Source organism: Leptopilina boulardi, unplaced genomic scaffold, assembly GCF_019393585.1.
Source record: "Leptopilina boulardi isolate dan_hultmark-lab unplaced genomic scaffold, ZJU_Lbou_2.1 LbouV2_249, whole genome shotgun sequence".
Classification (NCBI taxonomy): Eukaryota; Metazoa; Arthropoda; class Insecta; order Hymenoptera; family Figitidae; genus Leptopilina; species Leptopilina boulardi.
The window spans coordinates 1324523-1334992 of record NW_026137806.1 but is presented as its reverse complement, the minus strand read 5'-3'; the positions used below and the strand labels follow the sequence as shown (position 1 = coordinate 1334992).

Genomic DNA, 10470 nt, shown 5'->3' with positions numbered 1-10470 from the left:
AGGCTACCGTCATCAACCAAGTTGCTTGAGGCAACCAATTGAGAAGCATACCGGTAAGTCATGTGACGCGCAAGCGCATTGTGTTAATTGCATATGGATGCCGCGCTTGTAATGACGGTTCATATCGTCGCGTCTCGTGAAAAGTGTTAATCGTGTTAATTATTGTGATAAAAAATGGATGAAAGCACAATAAAATTTCTACAAGTCGTTGCACCGGAGCCTGCAGACTTTTTAATCAAAACATTTCGAGGTAAGTTTTTATTATCCTTGATGAATATACAAATGCTTGACTCTAACCTCTAACCTTACTGCACATGCTTTCTGGATCATCATTATTTCCCCTATTTTATTTATTTATCATTGTATTTATTTTATGCATGTTATTTGGTTGAAATTCTTTTTCTCAAAATTTTCATTTATTATAATTTCACTGATGTCTATAAATGAATTATTATTTATCATATAAGTGACTATATAAATGGAATCAAATTTAAAAAATTTCATATCCGCTCAAGTAAATGTTTGTTTTTATAGTAAAAAAAACATTTATTATCGTATCGTGTATGAAAGATATTTTTATTTAATTAAATCTATTTTTTTCTAAATATTATTAGATATCCCACCAATCAAAATAGTTGTACTAACAAAATTAGAGGTAACTATGCGCAAGAAAGATGGATGAGGCATTCAATGGAATGTATATACTAGCTATCGAAATTTGTTACAGTATCCAACTTGTGAGTATACAACAGAAATAGTTGCAGCAGCACACTGAAAAAAAAATTTATTTGATTCAAATACCGGTGTATTTGGTTATTATCAAATAAATATTTACTTGAATCAAATATTTTTTATTTGAAGCAAATATATAGTATTTGAATCAAATATTTCAGTATTTGAAGCAAATAACATTTATTTTATTTAAATAAGAAATATTTGATTCAAGTAAATATTTATTTGATAATAACCAAATACACCGGTATTTGAATCAAATAAATTTTTTTTTCAGTGCAAACTAATTTGATCGCGCTATAGAGCCCAACAAAAATTGCTACCCTATCCAATACTTAGCATAGCCTAATCAATTATTTCTCTCCGTGTATAAAAAAAAATCAAAAAATAATATTGAATTAAAATAATTTTCAAAATTTGAAAATTCAGTTAGATACACTTGCTCCTCGTATGGAGGATCTTAACTCAAAGTTCCTCGTGTTCTAGGGTCTATCTTTGATGCTTGTTGACTCGTCATTAAGCAAGATGTGTTTGCAAGTTTACTCTATACCTGTATCCTGAAGACAGAGTGACAAGGTGTTCCCAGGACATGTTGAAAAGGAGGAGATGAAAGGGATAGGGAAGGAGGTGGAACAGGTAAAACACACACACATATATATAGTAGTAGAATCTGGTGAAACCCGTGTATCAATATTGGCCAAAGCTGCCTAAATGTTGGTATACTCACTATCAGACCGAAGGATACATTATTCATGCACGATAAAGTATTCTCCCGACGAATGAGTGCGCGAGCGTATATCAGAGTTGAACTGTGGCGAAATGTTCTAAAGATATGTGCGGAGACACCTTTAATGCTTCATTGCATTCCAACTTAATTTGTTGAAAAAAAAAAGAAAATATTTTCAAAACCGTCAAAAAGTAGCGGCAGTTTAGTCAGTCCGAATTAAGAAGATTCTACTCTTATACCTTTTACCAATTATTCAATAGAAACAAAAATCAAAACTGGCTTAACTAACTGTTTAGAAGATTCTACTCTTTATGTTCTTTTCTTTGAAATACGATAGTTATTCTAATAATATAAAAATGACTAATTTGTCAATCAAATATGTAAAATTAATTTGTGTGTATATAGAGGTCCATATGTTTGCGAATTCGGTTATTTGTGTTTAACTAGGGTAATAACATTAACAGAGCAATATGTTCGTTACTGATGTGTAATCCAAATCGAGATATAATTTATGAGCGGAATACATGTAAGGAGCTTGATGCTTCCGAAGTGAGTGGACAATGGAACCTAAAACGGACCTGGGCATACTAGATGATACACAGATGAGAAGCTTACACGTTATGTGCAGCTTAGTTGGACTACGAACCCACAATTCGTGCATAATCGGATACATGCGGTATATATATGTGGACATTGAATTTGCAATCTAACTATATATTCAATGATTATAGTCATTTAAAAAAAAAAATGTTTGGAACGTGAAAGAATTGACAAATGTCAATAATATCAATTTAAATGAAAAAACTTTAGTTCACCTAACGATGTGGGTATAAAATCGATTGCATTCCTCTCTGTTCAAGTTGCACGCTTCTGCTGCTAATTGGCTGAATCGAGGTAAATTCAGAACCAAGTCTCTCAGTTGAATTCTGGATTTGGAAGAAATTCGAGAATCAAAAGAGAAGAGTAGAAGACCGAATTAGGATTGGAGTGGTAGTAGTAGTAGTAGTAACAAGAAGGAGCAGTTGTGGAGTAAAGTAAAGTGAGAGAAAAGCCCAGTAAAACTAGCTAATGAGACTAGCCACTACTTCAGTGTGCACCGTAAAAGGCGATAAGCTTAAGTCGTCCACAGTATTCTGCTATATAGCTACATCCATTTCACGCTGTGTGTATAATTGTATGCATACAGAGCAAAAGGTGAGATAAAGTGAATATGAGAGAAGATTAACAAAACTTTATAAAAGGATCATGCGAATTATCTTGTAGTTTCAGATTACTTCAATGTCACGCCTTTATCCTTTCATTACATTTTACAAAAAAGAAAAAAGATTTTATTTTGAATAAAAAATTTTTATTACTAAAAAATTTTTATTACTAAAATATTTAATTATCAATTAAATAATTGAAATACAATAAAAAAAAATGTATATAGTTGAATTTGAAAGACATTTGACCTCGTTCGTTTGAAAAACGATATATACCTCGACATCTTAGCAATTTATCGAGGTGTAACTCACATCATGTGTCTGCTTATACGGATATACAATGGAAAATTTATGGCTCCTCGTTTGAGATGACCTGACGACATCGAATAGGACACAAAACCAATTCTTGTGCGAATCTTCTTCGCGAATAGAATTTAAATCTAGTACATCGTTTTTCGATGCATTGAATTGTTAAGAATTAAATAAAGAGAAAGTGATGATATAAGATCATAATTTATCACACTTAAATAAGAATTTTACAATAAAAAAAAATATTGTAATTATATACTATATTTTCCTATTGACTTTTATTGTCGACTTTCTATTACACAATTTACAAAACTCAAATCAAATGAACAGAATATTTTTTTTTTTCATTTCAAATCGAATTAAAAAAAAATCATTGAAAGATGTTTTTGTTTAAATGTATATACAAAAAATGCAGTCAATACATACACAAATTGAATTATATTGTTGAAACGACGACACCCCCTTTCTGTTTATGGAAGGTATACATGTTGCCGCCATTTAATTAAATTGTTCCCGTGTCGTGCCAGGACCATGATGCTGGAAATGAGTGGGTGGACCCTTTGATGTATTCTGCGCAAATATATTGTATTTGAAACTATTGGATTCGAAATGTGTACAACAAAAAAAATATCGCGGACAAGTTTCAAAGTCGATAATAGCGAGAAGAACAAAGTATATATATATACAGGAACTTTGGGACACTTTGTGAACATAAATCTTTCGCTTCTGTATATAACGAACTTTACAATTCCCTGTTTGCAATCTCTTTTCACTCGGAAACCATATACCCTTCGTTCACGCATATACTACCAGAGAACCGGATGCGTTACGCATTAATCACTTGTGCACCAAAAAAAAAAAAAATGTGAAACATTTTTTGTTTCATGTTTTATCTCATAAAATTTGATTCTGCAAAATTTTTTTTAGTAATTATTTTTTTTTTCAAAATTAACTTACGTGAAAGATAATTTTCCGGAACAGTCTAAAAATCGACATAAGAGATATATATATATATAAATATTGTGAATACAATGCTTTTGTTCTTTCTGCCTTTTTCACCTATTCCCATTAGTCGTTGAAATGTTGACTATCTGGAAACCTTCATCCCCTTCTCATGATTTTATTCTTCTTCTTTTTTCTCTCTCTATGTGTGTGTGTGTGTGTGTTCCATCTCACATTTTTCCCTTGATACTTTTCTTCCCTCCTTTGCTACTTGCATTTTCTAATTCCATGTTCGTTTTGGTAGTTTGTTACACCCCTGTCTAGGCGAAAAGTTTTCAGTCTGCATTTCCTTTCTAAAAGACTATATAAAAGGACTGGAAAAGTGTCAGACTCATCCTCTTCGTCTTAACGAGAAAATTAAACTTGTTTTTAGGACTTTATTTATAGAATAACAGGATTCTAGATTCATCGGTTTTTTATTTTTTTAAATACATTTTGATTCGTAATAAGATTTATCCAATAAATTTAATGATCGCTCTCTTTATTATGGTATAAGAAATATTATATACAACAATAAAATTTCTTCTATTTTTGTGAATAATTGTATAAACAATAAAACTATTGGAAATGAAATTTTTTTTTTTTGGGAAGAAATTGAGAAAATTGGAGGTCAATAATTTTTGTTATAGTTTATAGGAGCTATTATGATTTACGAAGAGAAATCGGTATAGTCATCCATAAAATTGCCTCGTAAAATAAACCCTAAAATATATGAGATTATTTAGCAATCGATTATAACAGTAAATTCGATGCAATATACAAGTTTTCCCGAGTTTTTGCGATTTATGATTGAAGAGTATAAACCCTATAGAAAAGGTGTCTGGCTAAAAGTTGTGCATATATATATATAAGTTTCTCACTTGCGTTATCATATATATATATATTAAAACCACGTCACTCTCGAAAGTTTCTACATTCTGACGAGAATATTCCTCCATACTGAAGTGTGTTGCACTCAGCTTTTTGCTGCCTCGATGAATTTCACACCCTCCTCTCTTCATCTATATATACCGAAAATGGCAAACTCTGGTCCTTTAATTAGGCGGTCCAGAAGAAATATCACTTTTACACCTATTCTGTTGGTACATGTTGCATTCTTGCCTCCGATTCTGTCACTCTGAGAGCTCGTTTTTCACACTCGGTAGGTTTTGTATAGTGGTTTTTTTGTTTTTCGGGCAAAAATTGCATCAAGAGTTAATTCAGTGGTTACGCGCGTATACAATGGAAGAAATTTTAGAATTTTACTAGCATGCAAATTATTCAACTGTATTTTTTTTTAATACGCACTGAAAAAATTAATTAAATTTTTATATACATTTTAATTACAATGTAGAGACATCTATAAAATTAAGTTTAAAATTATATTAAACATTTTACGCACTACATTTCATTAAAAATATATATTATATATTAGAAAAGTTTATATAAAACTCAAATGTTTTTGTTTTCATGTTTCTTTTCAAAAATTTCGTTTACTTACAAAATCGTAGATGCAAAGCAGAAAACATGGTTGAGATAAACGTGTTTAAAGTTTTAGTATTCAAGTTTCAGATTTGGCTCTGTGTGTGCAAAGATGTGGAATTCTACATTATTGTTCAAAATATCCGCATGTTCGTATATATATATCTTGGCAAATTTTGTATATCCCGTTGATTTAATGCTCAGAAAAATGTTTTTGCCAAAAAAAAAATTTATGAAATTGATATTATACAAATGCGTTGAATATTATATGTATGTATACATTAATAGTATAATAATGGATAATTTAATGGAGGAATCCTATATGGACGTTCTGTCCCTAGAAGTTGTTTTTTTTTTGTGAAATCCACATTTATTTAATATTTAATATTAGCTCTTGACTATTCACGCTGGGCCTCTTCAGATATTTAATATATTACAATGTAAAATTCTCCTCTCACATATCAACAATCATTATTTTTGTAAAAAAAAATAAGGAAAAAAATATATTTTTAATTTTTCGAATATGTATATATCACATTCCTTCACATTGTGGGATTATGTGTAAACATACACTACCGTCGGAAATTGTCGGTACGATTGACGTGCGCAGGATGAAATGTTGATGTCGCACCTAAATTAAGATATAAATGTTATAAATATTCTATTATTATTATTAATATTTATATTATTATTATTTATTATATTATATTATATTATACTATATATAATTTAGTGTACATAAGAATATTCTTTTTTTCTGAAAATGCACTTTCTGCCCTTTTAATCGAGACTAATTTTTGTATCTACATTCAAACCTTTGGTTAAATTTTACCTATAATATTGTCAACAGCTTGAAAAGTTTTGGAATCTTATGAGAATAATGAGAATAATATTTCGACAATTTCTAATAAGCAAAGAAAAACAATGATTCATTGAATTTTGCAAACAAAAACTTATAGAATTTATTGATAAATTAGGCAGTTAAACTTTTAATTAACTAATAATAATAACATTTTTTAAATAAATTAATTAATATTCTAATAATCAATAACTGTAAATGTAAGAAAATACAAGACGGGTTTCAAGCAGGGGCCCGCACGCATATTCGGCCCTGGCGCAAGGAACGGGCGAAGCAGCGGGGATGCAAGAACTAATCTTTGACGCTGAGTTGTGTAAAAAACATGCTCTGACATTTTTCAACTTATCTCAAAAACGAAACAATATTTTTTAAGTCTTAAAAATTACTTTTAAAGCTAAGATCTTAAAGATTATGTTGTAGGAGTTACAAATTTTTCCTTGCATTTTCCTAGATTATGCAGGGAATCAAAAACTGGGTACGAAATTGGGAAAATTAGACGTTTTTTTTTCGAAATCTTTCCAGTGTTATAATCGCTCCAGAAAGTCGAAAAAAAAATTCTAGGTATATATTCAGAAGCAGAATTTTATCAGCTTTCAGGTGATCTAAGTTTCAAGTCTCTAGCTTTTCTCAAACTTAAAATATCTTAATTTAGGTGCGACATCAACATTTCATCCTGCGCACGTCAATCGTACCGACAATTTCCGACGGTAGTGTATATTATTATGATAATAATCACGTATCACACACGTTTTTGTAATAAAAAGCGTGTGTGATATCTGTCAACGTGTGATAAAAGCAAAAAACATTAACTGATAATTATCAATTAAAGTTTTTGCTTTTATCACACGTTTTTCTCGATTAAGAATATGTTTATACATAATCCTACGATGTGCGGAAATGTGATATACATATTCGAAAATTTGAAAACATAAAATTTAAAAATATATCACTGTTTTTTAAAATTTGGTCGCAACCACTATTAGACGAAAGTCAGTGGACTGACCCAAAATGTATATTAAATATTATTTAACAACAAATTTCAACGCAAAATAATTTGTTGGATTCAGGTCAAAGAATTTGATTCAGAAGCTGAATGTTCCACAGATTTTAATGCAAATGAAACTGTTGATATGACCTATGGAAATCTGTTATCGATTATTTTAGAAGGCGAAGAAACTAAACAAATTGTATTAGACGGATCAAAGCTTTTAATACAACAAATTGTATTGCAGATTTAACAATTTAGTTTTGTTATTTCAACTGTTTCATAACAATTTTCTTTGTTCTTCATACAATTCTGTTTGTTCGCGGCGAACAATCCAAATAGTTTTAATAACAATCCATTTTTAATAATTTTTTTTTTGTCCCAAAAACAAATAGAACTGCTGGTTCTATACGAAATTATTGTGTGGACTTAATTTTTAGTAACCATAACAATTCTTTTTTCTCCGTTTAGTAGCTGTACCCTGTTGCTGCAGTATGTTAGCCTCATTCTAGTTAGCGGCAACAACAGCGAGTTTTATCTCTTGTTGGGTTCACCGTCACCTTTCTGCTGTTTTCAGATGCTTTTAGAATTACTGATAGCACCTTTGGTAAGGTAATCCGGGTCGCGAATCGTAACCCTTTCGGTCCACCGTCTGTATCTCGTTCAATCCAATAATTCTTGTGATCGTCTCATTAGTATTAGTCTCCAATTCTTATGAGAAGCGTTTTCTTGGGAACAATCCAGGTCGCGAATCTCCAGTGTAACCCTTTTGTTTCACCATCTCCGATAATTCTTGGAACCTCTTTTTGGTGAACGTCTTCTAGTTCTTATTAGTCTCCTTAAATTTCTATTCTTATAAGTTCTCTCTTCTGGTGAATCTTATCCCAACCATTTTGGTTTAACTTACCTCTGCGTTGACCTTCTTTCGGTGTTTTCCAAATTCTTTGACGTACATCTTGCCTTGACTGATCATCATCCATTACTATTAATACAGTTTCGCTTCTGCCTCCGAGTTCGTATTGGTATCCCTAAAGTGCATTCCTATTTTTGATACACCACACTGCAAAAAGAAGTATCTTATTTTAAGATGTTTTGGTAGCATTTTTAAGACATTTTAAACATCTAAATGCTACCAAAACATCTTAAAATAAGATACTTCTTTTTGCAGTGGCAGACATTGTGCACTTCAAAAAAAAAAAACCATCAGTTGCGATGATCTGTTGGGTTTAAAAAAGCACAACAGATCATAGCATTTTCTCTAAAAACAATAACTGATGATATTCACTTCAAAAAGGTTTTCAATTTCCGAATCATCAGAATTTGGATTGAATCTTTCTTAACAACAACAACAAAAAATTACAAAAATTACCTCCCAGTTGGGAATAATTAACGCGTCGGTGTTTGAAGATGATTAAATTATATAATGTGAAATATCGCGCAAAGATTTGAATCGCTGCACACGCGTCGAGTGTGCCACCGCGGGAAATGCCATGGAAAGAAAATAAACATCCAGATCTGACACATGCGACGAAGGAAGATGCGCGATGGTAAAGAAATACGTTTATCGCGCATCAGCGTGGTATGTGCATGTAGTCAGAGAGCACCCACTGTTCACAAACTCCAAAACTTGTAGTCTCGTGCGACCGCTCGTTGTGTTCGAACGTTTCTCTCTCAGACACATTACACCTCAATTCACTATCTTACTCTCTCTCTCTCTCTCACTCTCTCTCAAAACAACATCAAGTTTATAAAAGCCGGTAACCGCGTGGTGTGTGTGCTGTGTTCCCTTAATAAGCACGCGGATTCACGCGAATTAAATCGACCTACTTTAGAAAAACAAGAAAACTAGTTCGTCAACTTATAAATAAATGTTTCTATTTTGAAAAAAAAAAAATTTTTTCTTTTAAACGGAATATAAAAATTTTTTTTTTTAAAACTTGTGATCGTGTGTGCGTTGGTATCAGCTGTACCACTCATCTCTCGCCAGGGGATCAGAAGACTTTTTTTTTTTCTTCATTCCTTTTTCGGGTAAGTTTATTCTTGTTCTGATGATTTTTTTCTCGCGTTTTTAAATTTAAACCTTCTCTCTCTTCTTTTGAACTGAAATCTTAATTTTTTTTTTTTTGTTGAAAGTTTTCCATTTTGGTATATGCGAAGTTTAAATTTTTTCAGAAACTATAATCTTTAATAATTTTTAATACTTGCAAATATTTATACTTGAACCAAATAATTTTTATTTGCATCATAAATTTTATTTAAAACAATATAATTTCTGTATTTAAAACAAATATTTTAAATAAAAAAATATTTGATTCATATTTATTTAATAATAACCAAGTAATCGATTATTTGAATCAAATAAATTTTTTTTTCTTTACAATAAAAAATAGAATTTTGAAAAAATCTCTGCCCTTCACGAAGGTCATCAAAAAAAAAAAAAAATAAAGTAAAAACGAAATCAGAAATAAATTATGGATCGTAAAGAATTGAATGGACAGAGACGATATGAATGGTTGTTTGAAACATAAAAGCTGATGATAAGAAAATCCAATAAAGTACTGCAATGACGAGATTAATTTTTTTTTTTAAATTGAAGGACATTTGTCTCGTTTATACTTAATGAAATTATTCATATATAATTTAATATCGCGACAATATTTCAGGGCATAATTTTTTTTTTAAATTTTAATTGCATTTATTATTTGAATAATTTTCAATCGTACATTCTCTGATGTATGTAATTTTCGGCAGAACGTGAATAGAATTGGTAATATACATATCAGAGTATGACAGTTAATGTATTGTTATATTTCAGTCGCCAAAATTATTGAAAATTGAATTAATAGTCGTATATATAGAAAAAGAATATTATTTTTATTTAATATTAAATATTACATTAATTTTCCATATCTTAATGATATATATATATATATATAGGTATTTTCAAATTAGTATTTTTAGATTTTATGCTAATTTTGATAAAAATTGGTTAAAAAAGCGATAAATTGAAGATACTTTTGTGTTAAATTAATGAAAAATTATACAATACAAAAATTTATATATAATTAATCAATTTTATATATTTTTGCATTAAATTAACAAATCTAATGTGAATATATACAACCTACATTTCTATTATATTGAAATGTGAAAACAATTTTCTAATGTCGAGTCAATTCCCTTGTTGGCATTT

At 30.2% G+C, this 10470-nt stretch overlaps 1 protein-coding gene and 1 long non-coding RNA gene across 4 annotated transcripts in view; one reads left to right on the top strand and one right to left on the bottom strand.

Annotated features, from left to right (window-relative positions):
* Positions 1–1232: 1232 nt before the first annotated feature.
* LOC127280752 (prolyl 4-hydroxylase subunit alpha-1) overlaps positions 1233–10470 on the top strand; it is a 157688-nt gene continuing 148450 nt past the window's right edge. For 2 of the 3 annotated variants that reach the window (XM_051303993.1, XM_051303996.1), the window contains exon 1: positions 8923–9305. The gene's annotated coding sequence lies outside the window, so the exon portion shown is untranslated. Of the gene's footprint in view, positions 1369–8922; positions 9306–10470 lie in introns of those variants that run through there. The other variant, XM_051303997.1, reaches the window with a different exon arrangement.
* Positions 2947–8809, bottom strand: LOC127280765 (uncharacterized). The gene is made up of 3 exons (XR_007842872.1): positions 8647–8809; positions 8185–8337; positions 2947–3540 (listed from the first exon to the last, which is right to left on the bottom strand). It is a non-coding gene; the product is annotated as an uncharacterized LOC127280765 (long non-coding RNA).